General features: G+C 33.0%; 1 pseudogene; it reads right to left on the bottom strand.

Annotated features, from left to right (window-relative positions):
* Window positions 1-1,447: 1,447 nt before the first annotated feature.
* On the bottom strand, window positions 1,448-4,078 carry LOC130504996 (uncharacterized; annotated as a pseudogene).
* Between the last annotated feature and the right edge of the window lie 8,620 nt (window positions 4,079-12,698).

The raw sequence follows: 12,698 nt of genomic DNA, 5'->3' as shown, positions 1-12,698 counted from the left end.
TTTTTGTTAATTTTATTTTTGAAAATTAACATATATTAAATTACTAATTCCTATAAATTAACATTTTCTTGGAACTATTTACAACTAGAAAATTAATAAATATATATACACATCTAAGATGAAAACCAAACAAAATGCAATGAATACAATTAAATATGATTTGGTTGAAATAGATTAGAAATAATTATACTTGAATTTGATTCATATGTAACTCGAAAATACCACCAATCCAATTTTTTACAAAGTCAAACAGTAAAAAAAAATAACATATATTTCACTTATAGTGATATTTTATATATATAAATTATAGAACGACTCAACATATTACTAAATAATATGAAATTCTCAAATAATTTTATAATATATTGACCAACTATTGCAATTAAGTATCATTGTTATATTTATTATGTAACTTTGAATTGATCGACACTTTCAGTTTATTTTTTACTATTTAATTATCAAAACAACATATACATTAAATTATACATAATCTTATTAAATAGATATATATATAATATCTAAGATAAGAATCAAACAAATGAAAATTAAAAAAAAAATAATCAAAATTTTAATTTGTATTACAAAAATTCTTAGTTGAATTGAAACAGTAAATTTTATATGATGATATCCAAATAATAACCAAACAATCGAGATATTATATATCCAAATTATACATTTAATTAAAATAACATAATGTTACATAAAAATAAACCATGCAATTGATTATAATATAAATAACAAGTTAAAAATTTTAAAATTAATAAATTATAATATGTAAATAAATTATTATAATATATTTACTTTATAAGTATTTATACCCGTGCATGAGCACGGGAAAATCACTTAGTATGTATATTAAGGTGTAACACTATTCAATTTACACCAAATTTGATGGGATCGTGTCATTATTGTTTTTTATTGGAGATTCAATTACACAAAATTTGGTGTTTTAGTGTCCCATTATAATGGGATAATAAATGAATTTATAAAATTTATTCTATAAATATTTTTAAAAAATATTAAGCTGTAAAAATATTTTCTATGTTTTTACCATGAATATATTCAAAGAATTTTTTTTCGTATGATAACTTTGACCGCCCCTTCTCATAAAAATAATAAAAAGTAAAAGAGATGTTATAAAAAAAAGTAAAAGAGAAAATAAAACAACTTTTAGATTCATATGAAAACTTTAACTGTTGAATTTTGAGAATTATTGTATCAAAAAATTATTTTAAATATAATATTTAAAAATTTTTTTGATGTTTTCACCATTGAAATTTCAAAGTAAATTTATTTTCATTGCTGTTAGCACACAATTTAGATGGTTTATATAAGAATGTAGATGAACCATCTAAACAGTCGATCAGATTCTTGTGTTACATAACACACAGCATTTTGCCTTGCTTGGCAAACAAATAGAAAAGAACGTTTAAAAAAACAATCACACCATTGAAGAACTTCAATAGTTTTCCCAAGAGGATACCTATAATGACAGACAAGATAGCCACTCCAAGGACGATCTTCAATGTCATGAGATGAGATGTTCCAGCTTTCTGAGTTGTTGTAACGTTTCCTGAAGAAGACGAATGTGAAGGAGAACGTTGCTTTTGAGTTGTAAAGGATAAATCAATGTCTCTTGATTTAACTTCTACTTTTCTTTGCCTTTGTCTCGGTTTCCTGTAAAGTTTGGTTTCTATAAAACAGAGCATTTATATACTACTAAAGAAACACTTTAAGTTGATATGAGTGACTGACCTTAGACTTAGCATCAGCAAGCTGCACTTTCTTTTCAAGATCTTTGACCAATGATTCTAGATGAACAATCATACTTGTCTTAGCTTCAAGCTCTTCTTGTGATTTCTTTAGAGTAGCTTCCAACTCTGAATGCTTCTGAGAAACCGCTTCTTTCTGTCTCCTCCACACACAAACACAAAAACAAGAATCAGAAATTTGTATAAAAAAAAAGTTAGTCCTAAAGTTAAAAAAGAATGAAAGAAATAAAAAAACTCAAAGAGAAAAGATTCAGTAACCTCTTCAGAAATGACTGTGTGAGATGCTTGAAGCTCTTTATACAGCTGAGTTGCTTTCTTGTCCTCCAAGTCTCTGCACTCGCCTTAGTCTCATGTCCATGCAGTTTTGAGGTCAGTTCTGCAACCTTTTCGACCTGGTGTTGAAAAAGCAACATCATCAAATAATGAAATAAGTATTCATCGAATAGCACATAACTATTGTTACCTCTTCTTTCAACTTTCAGCAGTTTTCAATTGTTTTTCTACTTCTTCAAGGTTGGTCTCCAAGACTGACTTCTCAGCAGCCATAGCACTGAGCTTCTTGATTCTGATACCATAGTATCCACTTTAGACTTCTCTACTTCAAGTTGTTCTTGAAGCTTTACAAGCTCACTCTTTGTGCTCTGATATATCTCATTGACTTGGTTATTCTCTCTGCAAGAGAACTCATCTACAACAGTGTGTCATACACAATGAGATGGTTTATTAATACTTCAGATTCTGAGAATTGTCTGTTACCTTTGATCTTAATCTTTCTCTTCAGAAGTGAGCTTGTTTCTTAACTCTTTAATGGATGCCTTTGAAGCATGAAGCTCTTTTGCTGCTTGTCTTTCTCAGCTCCAAAGCAGAGAACATCGCTTGAAATCGCTGGTCTCTGACCTGATTTGGCTAGTTTCCTGGTTCAGCTTTAAGTTTACCTCAGCCAATGATCCATTTTCTTTCTCAAGCTCTTTGATTGTATCTTCAAAAGTCTTGAGCTTCAACAGAGACTCTTCAAGCTTCATTTTTCTAGTATTAGCAACTTCAGATGCTTCCTGAATCTCCCTTCTATGTTCTTGAGCAGGTCTTCTTGGGCTTTCAACTTTGCAAGCATGTCTTTAGCTTCTATGTCTCTCCTTCAAACCTTTTGGCTGCTTCTTCAGTCTGTCTTGCCGCGGTTTCCTTCCGCATTAGATATCCTTGAAGTTCTTGAATCTTGATCTTGAGCTGGTTGTTTGTATCTGCTAGTAGCTCGTTCTCCAAGGAAACTGATCAAGATCTTTTTTCAAAGAAAACGAGTAGCAGATGCTACAGCCAATTTCTCTTCATATAATCTTAGTTTCTCAGCAAATGACTTGGCTTCTGCATCTCTGGTTCTGAGTTCCTCCCATTGCCTTTTGGATACTAAGCTCTGAGTGTTTTTGCAAAGCTTCAAGCTCTCTGCTTCTTGTGGTAACTTCATCTATTTCCCTTGCTTGCTTCACAAGTCTCTCTTCAGACTCAGTTGTTTTCACACTATATCCATTCAATGTTTCCTCTAACGCTTTCTTCTCGCCTATTGCTACACTTAAAGCAGCTTCAAGGCTAGAGTTTTTCACTTGGAATGCTTCTAGGTCTTTTAGTTTTTCCTCTGCTTTCTCTAGTTTTGACTGAGATGTTTGAAGCAATCCTTGTAGCTCAAGGCAGCGCTGAGTACTCACGTTTCCAAGATCTTCATGCTCTGCACCTTTCTGCAAAGCTGTCCTCAGATCTTCTTCAAGCTCTGAGATTCTCGCTGATGATTGGTTCAGAGATGATTCCAGTTTAGTTACCTTCTCTTGGTACTCCTGCATCTTTCTAGCCGAATCTTTCTCCTCCTCTTCAGCCACTATCAAAGCAGATTTTAGCTGAGATACTTCAGAAGATAATGCTTCCATAGATTTCAACTTCTGTTCAAGGTCAGAGTTGTTGGACAAAGCTTGAGACAGAAGAGCATCCGTTTTGGAGATTTTTTCATCTGAAATCTTCAGTTTCTCTTCAAGTTCATCGCAGTTCTCTTTTCTTTCAGCTGCAATGCGAGTGATCTCAGCTACAGATGTTTCAAGAATCTCTTTCTCTTGCAACACGTTGGTCAACTTCTCATTAGCAGTTCTGATTTTTCCTTCTTGGTCTTTTGACAAGGCAACGAGCAATTCCTTCTCTTTGAGTTCTTCCCTTAGCTTCAGATTAATGCTTTCCTGTTCAGAGACTTTAAGAGCCAATGACTCTGCTTCCAACCGAGACTCAGAAGCTTTCTCCTTCTTCTCTAATTCTCTCTGTGGACTGCTTGAGTTCTTTCCAGTGGAACTTGTTTCTCTGCTTTCTCATCACCCTTAGTGTTGTTGATTCCTTCTTTCTCAACTTTTATGAATCCACCATCAAATGCAGTATCCTCTTCTTCTTGCTGCATAGCTTTATCTTCCTTTGTCATTTCTTTGTTCACCTCCTGTAATAAACCGTCACAATACTTAATCTCCTACAAGAACTAACAAAAAGGGTTGATAGATGTGATCCTACTTAAAAAAATCTTTCTTTGCCATATCTTTAATCCTACTTAAAGTGGATGATATAAGAAACAATTTTCCTTGAGTTTTAGTTAGGAGTGAACTTGTACTTGAATTGTTGAGACTTTCAAGTAAATGTTCAATGCAAAAAAAAAAAGAAACATTCGAGTTAAAAAAAAAAACTCACAAATATGGTGAGAGAACAGAACATTATACCTTAGCAGAAACATCGACCGTGTTTAGATCTTCAGGTGCACCTTTAACTACAGGAACCTCAGAACTCACTTTTGTTTCTTGGTCCATCAAGCAATTTCTGTAACTTTTGTTCTGCAACCAATGAAAGTTAGGGCTTTGAGATGGTATATTTTTGCATGAGCGAGATGTCAAACGTCTATGTTTTTTTTTTAAAATGTGTCAAACATCAATATTTAAGCCATGTTTTTTAGAGTGTTTTGTTTCTTGTATCAACAAGATACATGATCAAGTTCATTTGAACATTCCAACCGCAAAAGTTCAAGAAAAAGAAAGTGCTAACTTGTAAGAAAGAGAAACCAAAAGTCGTACAAATTAGATTAAAAATAACAGAGGTGATAGGATCATCTCTTTTGGATTTAAAATAAAAGAGGTGATACGATCATCTCTTTGTGACCGGTGAGATGCATGCATCATTTATTGTTACATTCCATTATCAAAAAGATATTCAATTCTATATGGTAGACTACCAATGGTAGTAGATTCATTGTTATTATTAATATTTTGACTGAAAAGATTTATTATTGCCAGCAACATTCTTTTAAATATTGTAAAAGAATATAACAAAAAAAAAGATAGATCTACAAATGAGGGTCAACGCCCGTATCACAACGAGTTTAACCTAGATTGAGACCTTGTGAATTGTGATCATGCAAATTACAATGTGATCAAACCATTAAGCAAAGACATATTCAACTACGTGATCATTGTGTCTCGTCTGACAAAGGATAACAAGTTAACAACGGCTTTTATCAATCAATAAAGAAAGAAAAGCAACATAATTATTATAAATTGACAAATATTTTATAGATTTGCACTGAATAGGTTGTGCTCAGGGTGTAATCAAGAAAGTCTACTCCTCAATAAATAAAAGACATTAAATGGCCCAGACTGAAAAAAAAAGACATTAAATGGCCACAAAACTAGTAGTTTTCTCTTTTGAAAGGTTCTGAAAATATAATATTTTAGATAAGAAAGTGTATATTTAACAAATAGATAGGAAAAAAAATCAAAAGAGAAAACGCTAAATTTTAGTATTAAAGCTAATGATAGTTGAAGACGAATAGAATTTGGAAATTTTATTAAATTTAACAAAATAAATAATCAGAAAACCATTGACAATAAATAATTTTTAAAAAAAAAAAAAAATCGTAAGCAATAGCGACGACCAGATGCAGAGTGACACAAGTATATTAATTTAACAAGAAAAGGAAGTCTTGAAAGAAGAATTGTTCCAGAACTACACTTTTAAAATATTATTATTAATTGGAAAAAAATCTGATTCAAGACTATCAAACTTTGTTTGAAATTCTGTCAAATATGGTTACACAACAAAAATGATCAAGGTTAAAGTTGCGTGGAAGATACTACAACGTCTCATTAAAGTTTTGATATATGTATTAAATCAGACTAAACCGGGTTAACCAAAGAATGTTCGATGGAATTAAGAAACTGTAATCATTAATCTAGTTTTCCAGACGTTATATTTCTACTGATACATACATCTCCTGTAAGTTACTAGTAGAAGATGATCGATCCATCGAGTGATTGTAATCCAAAGTCGAATCATATAGCGATCGCTTTCAGATATAGTTTTTGAGTTTCAAGTAAATCGAAAACAAAGAGACGACTTGGAGCGATCACAATTCCAATATGAACGAAAATCACTTCAAGGGAATGAGAGGAACGAAGCACACATCATAACATTATTAGCTAATCCTTCTAAGAGTATATAAATTAAAGGTATATCGATACCTATAGATCGATCAAATCCAGAGAAAGAAAAAGATCAAGCCAAAGATACAAATAACCTTTAGCAAAAAAAGAAAAGATACAAATAACCAAAGAAAAATGATGGAGACGCTTACTTGAACGTTGAAACTGCTTTAGTCAGTTTTTACTTTGTTGGATTTTATCTTTGATTTTTATCGCAAATGCATAGGAGAAGAAGAAGACGAAGAGATGTCAATGGAAGACGAAGAGAAGTCTTTGTGTTTATAAAGTGGACATCAACTCTTTTGTATTTTGAAAGGCAACTCCGGCGGATGTATTGTCTTAAATTCCTATTATACCCTTTCTTTTAGTTTTCCCGGTTTGAGCGTTGGATTCAATAAACTTATATGCTTCATGGTTAATTATTACATAATCAGTATCATTCTAAACCAATTTTTTTGTATTGCTTTTTGTGTGTTTTAGCTTGAAAACCATCATGAGATTTTTTCTTCTATAAAAAATTGGGAGAGGTTATATGAGTCAATTGGGAAGAACATATGAGATATGGTGGCTAAAAATGCTGCCATGGAAAGGCCCATATCAGTATGGAGAACCAAATAGAGGGAACATCAACAAAGCTCCTAAATCAATTAAAAAAAACTCTAGTGTTATCTGTCAAACAACAACCATAAAATTTAAAGATGTGAAGTTAAAGTTAGAAAATATAACTTAGATAGCCTTATCCTAGTTACCATAAGGTTCAACAAAATATATAGTCAAACATAAATTAATGAATTTTTAAATGTGTACCCAACTTCCAAATAATGAAGTTTGTTGAATGTGTGCATATCTAGGTTTGAAGTTTTTATGTAAACTAGTATAACAACAATTTAAAGTCGAACAGAAGTAAATCCCTCATAAATGATAATCACAAACAGATGAAAAAATTCATTTTTGGTTACTTATATTTTATACTAGTATATAGTATAATCACTTTACATTTGATAGAAGTAGTTAACATAGACAATTGAGATCGCCGAAATAAAATAATGAGTACAGTATATATCTTTTCTAGTGTTTTCTTGTAGAAATCATGAGACTTTGGTAGGTCGATTGAGATAGTTTAATACTTTATAAAAGCAAAGATCAGAAATGGGTAATTTGCAAGGCATTCCAACAAATTCTTACCCTTCATGCTATTTCATGTGTTCCCTTGTCTATTTTATGCGTTCTCCTATCAGAAAAAAAGGAATTCCTTCACCATTTCCCTCTCAGAACCGTAAACACGACTAACCAAAAAAAAACCCAAATTGTTTCCAAATATTTCCAAAATATCATTTATGCCGAAAATGAAATATCGATGCATTCTACTAACTTTATCCATAGTCATTGCCATCATAGCCATTTTAGCATCCAAAACTCTGTTTAGCACACATCCTAGAGTCTTTATACACAATCCTTTTGATATTTTACATGGTATTAAAGCAGTATCATATTCAGGTTTAACATCCTGCAGCAACCACCATTATCATCATTACTGTCACAAACCATCTGAGAGTAAAAACAAAGTTTCAATATGCGACGATTTCCCCAAAAATATACCTCCACCGAACACGGGACACCGACACGACTTCCTATCGCTGCGTGGATAAGAGCGGCTGCTGCAATTTCACGACGGTGCAATCAGCCGTGGACGGAATCAAAAACTTTAGTCAGAAAAGGAACGTCATTTGGATAAACTCCGGCATGTACGTAACCATATATTTTTGCGAGTGTTTTTATAACAACCATATCTAATTATTAAGGTCTAATAAAATTACTATACCTAAAGTAAATACATATATACTTAATTGTGTGGCAGTGAAAAAGTGGTTTCATGGCATGGAGGCCCTACTCACGTGTCATCTTCGTTTCCACTTTTCATGGCCGATGTTATCGCGCCAGAAGGCTGGAACAACTTCAACGATCCATCTAGGGACGCGTAAGCACAGGGTCGGCTCAAAGTATCTGTGGGCCCTTGGACAAAAGAAAATATTTAATTTCTTTTACATGTATTTTTGGACAATTTAATTTTTTGGGCCCTTATCTTTAACAATTTTTTAAAAAATTATACCTTCTTTTTAACATTATTTTTTTCAAAAAGTGTTTGGGCCCTAGGGCCCACGCCCCTCTGCCCCATACCTTAAGCCAGCCCTGCGTAAGCATATCAAACACTACAAAAAAAAAACCTTTCCATATATTTTTGTTTATATTAAAGAGGTAGGTTAGTAGTAATAATCAGAAATATGTTTATGTTTTGTGGCTAGGACAATATTTTATGGAGAGTATAATTGTTCGGGTCCAGGGTAAAAATCTCATTTCTAATAACCCCATTAATCATGGTCTAATATTTGGGAGAGGGCACAGTATGTTCAGAAGCTTAACGAGACTGAAGTTGCTCAACTCATTAACACGCCTTTATTGATGGAGACCAGTGGTTACAGTTTTCCGATATTTAAATTAAACCAATAAATTAACAAAAATGTAATTTTAATTAAAGAATCGACAAAGTACAGTTGGTTCTTATTTCATAGATTTCATGATTTGAGTTTGGAAGAATGCTGCCAAAAATGATTTTAACTTCTTATATTTTTTCAATATAATAAATCAATCTTTTGTTTAACTGATTTTTTCATATTAAAGACATGAAGAAAATAAAAGATACAAGCTTAAGAGGCCTTAGTTTGTTTTTAGTCCAGCCCAATGACAGAATCTCATATCAATAATCCTAGTTTAGCTTAAGCCCAAATAAAAAAAAGAGGAGTTACGGAGAAACCAAAGAGTATATTAGTGTTTGTGGAAACTAACGCAGTCTTCAGTCACTAATTCAAGTTTCAGTGTGTTTGTTTGGGTTTTATGGAGTCAAGTTCGTAGGTAGAATATTTTAATGCTGATTATTGTGAATTGAATTCTTGCAGTAGGTAGATTTGTTTCATGTTCTTATTATACTGTGTGCATTTTTATGGTATTGGCGTAACAGAGTTTCTAAAGACTTACTTTCTTGTTGGATGCTGCAATGACGACACTTCTCAAAAGTTCAAGGGAAAGACTGTCATATAACATACGAAATATGTTAGTCAAAAGAATGTTAAGGACATAATTAACTTATCATATTGGGCGTAAGATTAATTGATGTTAAGAAATATTCTTCATATACTATCTTACAACAAAGCCAAATAGTATAAATGAAGTTGAATAGGAACATAATAGGTACAAAAACTGTGTTCACGCCAATACCAAGACCAATAAGGAATCTGCCACATAAGATCGATCTCATTCAAGGAGTGATCAGCTTGTGCACTGAAAAACAAGACAAAGCCTTGTTATTCTGATTCATCCAAAAAAAATCCTGGTTGCATACAACTTAAAACATCAAGGAATGTTAGCAACATCACGAAATCAAGATTCACCTCAGAAATTACCTCATAAGAGCACCAGGAAAAGAGACTTAAGAGTTAATATGAGGTTGAAGAAACTTTAGGAGAAGGTTAAAGATCAACAAGAGAAATTTGGAGGGAAAGGTTTGTATTTTCTGTGTTACAAAAAAAAAGGTTTGTATTTTCTCACCTTTCTTAGTTTGATTAATATCCTAAGGCCGTTGTTATGAGTGTTAGTTCTTGTGACAACATCAAGGGATATATATGTGCTACCGTGTGTGAGAGTTTGCTGTGATTCTTGTCTTTCAATATGGCATACTAAGTGGTGGAGAGTTTTTTTTTTTTAACACAAAGTGGTTGGAGTGTCTATCTGTAGAATTATGTAGCATGTGTGGTTAAGTCCACGCATGTAAATTGTATTATTTCTTGTGGTGGTGCTCTTTCTATAAGATATCTGATATCCGTTTTTAATGTTTTGGGTAACGCCACATAGAATTATTAATCTGTCACTCGTTCTTGCTGGCTATCTAGTTTTTGTTTAGAATCAGTTCTAAGTGCTGATTTTTTTTTGAACAAGTTCTAAGTGCTGATATGGTTTGCTAAACAATCTTTCAGATCCAAACCGTTAAAATGTTCCGTAATGAGTCGGTGGAGAATGCAGATCGTTGGGTAGCTAGGTCCCTTAAAATGTTTAAAGAAGGCTGCCATAAAATGGTGAGTTTAAACTTTGTATACACTTAAGTAAACCTAATTGAATCCACTATTTTATCCTTTTCGTGATTTTCATTTCCGATTAATCTGTCAATAAAGAACTTGTATAGATATTAGGGAACTGCCATCAGAGACCGAATCCAAAAGAAGTTAATGCAACAAGAGTCTAGAGAATTGCACGAGCAGGATCAAAACGGTGAGCATAAAGACACAGAGGAAAAGTTCTATGAAGAGTATTCCAAGCATGACATTGCTGACAGCTACGAAGTTCGATGATGGAGGAGAAGAAGAGTTATAAACATTTACTAAGAACTTTAATAATTTGTTTTTTTCTTCAAATTTTGAAGGTCCAAAAAATTTGAAAGCTAACGCTAAAGTTTCACTAGATTATATTCAAATCCGGCCCTGGTTAGAGAAGGTTTTGGATCATCCATGTTTCAAATGGTTCGTGTGTGGCTTGTGACTCTCTGATCACTACGTCATACTAGTTTTTTACGTCATATTAGTTTGTTCATGAGTAGTTATCTCTTTGTAGCTCGCGCAATTGAAAATTCAAATGAAGTATTCGTTTTGCATCTTTTCTCTCTCTCTCTTGTCTCACTCAACGTATGTAATCAACCAATCTACACCAATGTCTATGTGCATAAATAAGCACTTATTATAATTTTCACTCTTTGGCATTTTCTAAAAATTCCAAGTTTATTGAAATTCTTGGTAGTATATGTGAACTTGTCATGTGCATTTGCTACCTATTGCTACTATTGTCCTTTAAAAGATATGTAGACATTTTGAACAAAAGTCGTTGAAACCCAACTTCAAACTTTGAAACTAAGAGCACTAACATTGGTGAACATCCCCTCTCGATTCCCTATGCTCCAATTATTATTATTGTTATTATTATTATTATTATTATTATTATTATTTTCGTTTAATTTTTTTTTTAAAAAAAGAAATTAATATTGATCTAATTGCGGGTCACCATGTAACGTGGGGCCCGCAGAACGGTGACGATACGGAGTCATCACAGTGAACTTCCATGATACAGGTTCATAATTTTATCTTTATTATATACTTCTTCCGTTTCATATTATAAGTAGTTTTAGCAAAAAAAAATTGTTTCACAATGTAAGTAGTTTTAACATTTGAAAACAACTTTATATTTATTGAATAGTGTGTGACCAATTAAATAATGTTAGCTATTTTATTATTGGTTGAAATAATACATTAAATGATACTTTTTAACAAATAATTACTATTCTTAATATTAGTGTTTTTAGCTAAAACTACTTATAATTTAGAACAGAGTGAGTATTTTTTTGGGTAAACGTGTGAACTTCTCCACTGAACTTTTTATGCAGATGCCTAATACAAAATAATGCAAGTTTTTAATGAAGGACTATCTATTTATATATAATACAGTTTCCTTCTCTCCTGTTGCGCCACGTCAGATTCCAGGCTGGAAACTCACTATCTTTGCGCTTGACACGTGGCGTCATTAATGAAACGATGCGTATCATTTTGCGTGTGATGAATGAGTTTCTATTGGATTTCAACTCAGCGTTCTGTATTCGAGGCCCAGAAATCACACGGTTGGATTGAAATCCTAATCAGAGTTGGTTCGCTGCTTCGTCGTCTTCACTCCTCTTCGATCGGCAACAGACGATCCACATTCCGTAACGGTGAGCGTTTTGATGTATTCGTCTTAAATCGTCTTAAATCGTGATCCCATTACGAGACCTTCCGCTGATCTGTATGTTGGCGTAATCGGGTATAAATATCCAAAGATATCTTCTCTGCAAATCGCGCTCTCCATATCTATATTCCACGCATCTTGCTCATATTCATATTTTTGCTCATCTCTCTTAATGGCTAGATCAAACGTTTTCTTTTCCGATTTGAAGTCATGGCGGTGCTCATCAGTTGTGGAGGCCAGATTGCTTCGTTTCTGTGACACTAGGAACAGTTAATAATTCCGGTGAGCTCTAGGCTGTCTATGAGCTTAAACGGTGTTGCCGGTTAACCTGATCGTGTTGATTTTTTTTTTAAATTTTTTTAATTTTGTTTTTTCTTTTAGAATATATATAATACAGTTTCCTTCTCTCATGTTGCGCCACGTCAGATTCCAGGCTGGAAACTCACTATCTTTGCGCTTGACACGTGGCGTCATTAATGAAACGATGCGTATCATTTTTGCGTGTGATGAATGAGTTTCTATTGGATTTCAACTCAGCGTTCTGTATTCGAGGCCCAGAAATCACACGGTTGGATTGAAATCCTAATCAGAGTTGGTTCGCTGCTTCGTCGTCTTCACTCCT

This window comes from Raphanus sativus, unplaced genomic scaffold (assembly GCF_000801105.2).
Source record: "Raphanus sativus cultivar WK10039 unplaced genomic scaffold, ASM80110v3 Scaffold1933, whole genome shotgun sequence".
Classification (NCBI taxonomy): domain Eukaryota; kingdom Viridiplantae; phylum Streptophyta; class Magnoliopsida; order Brassicales; family Brassicaceae; genus Raphanus; species Raphanus sativus.
The sequence above is the reverse complement of the archived record's forward strand: the minus strand, read 5'-3'. Positions and strand labels throughout refer to the sequence as shown.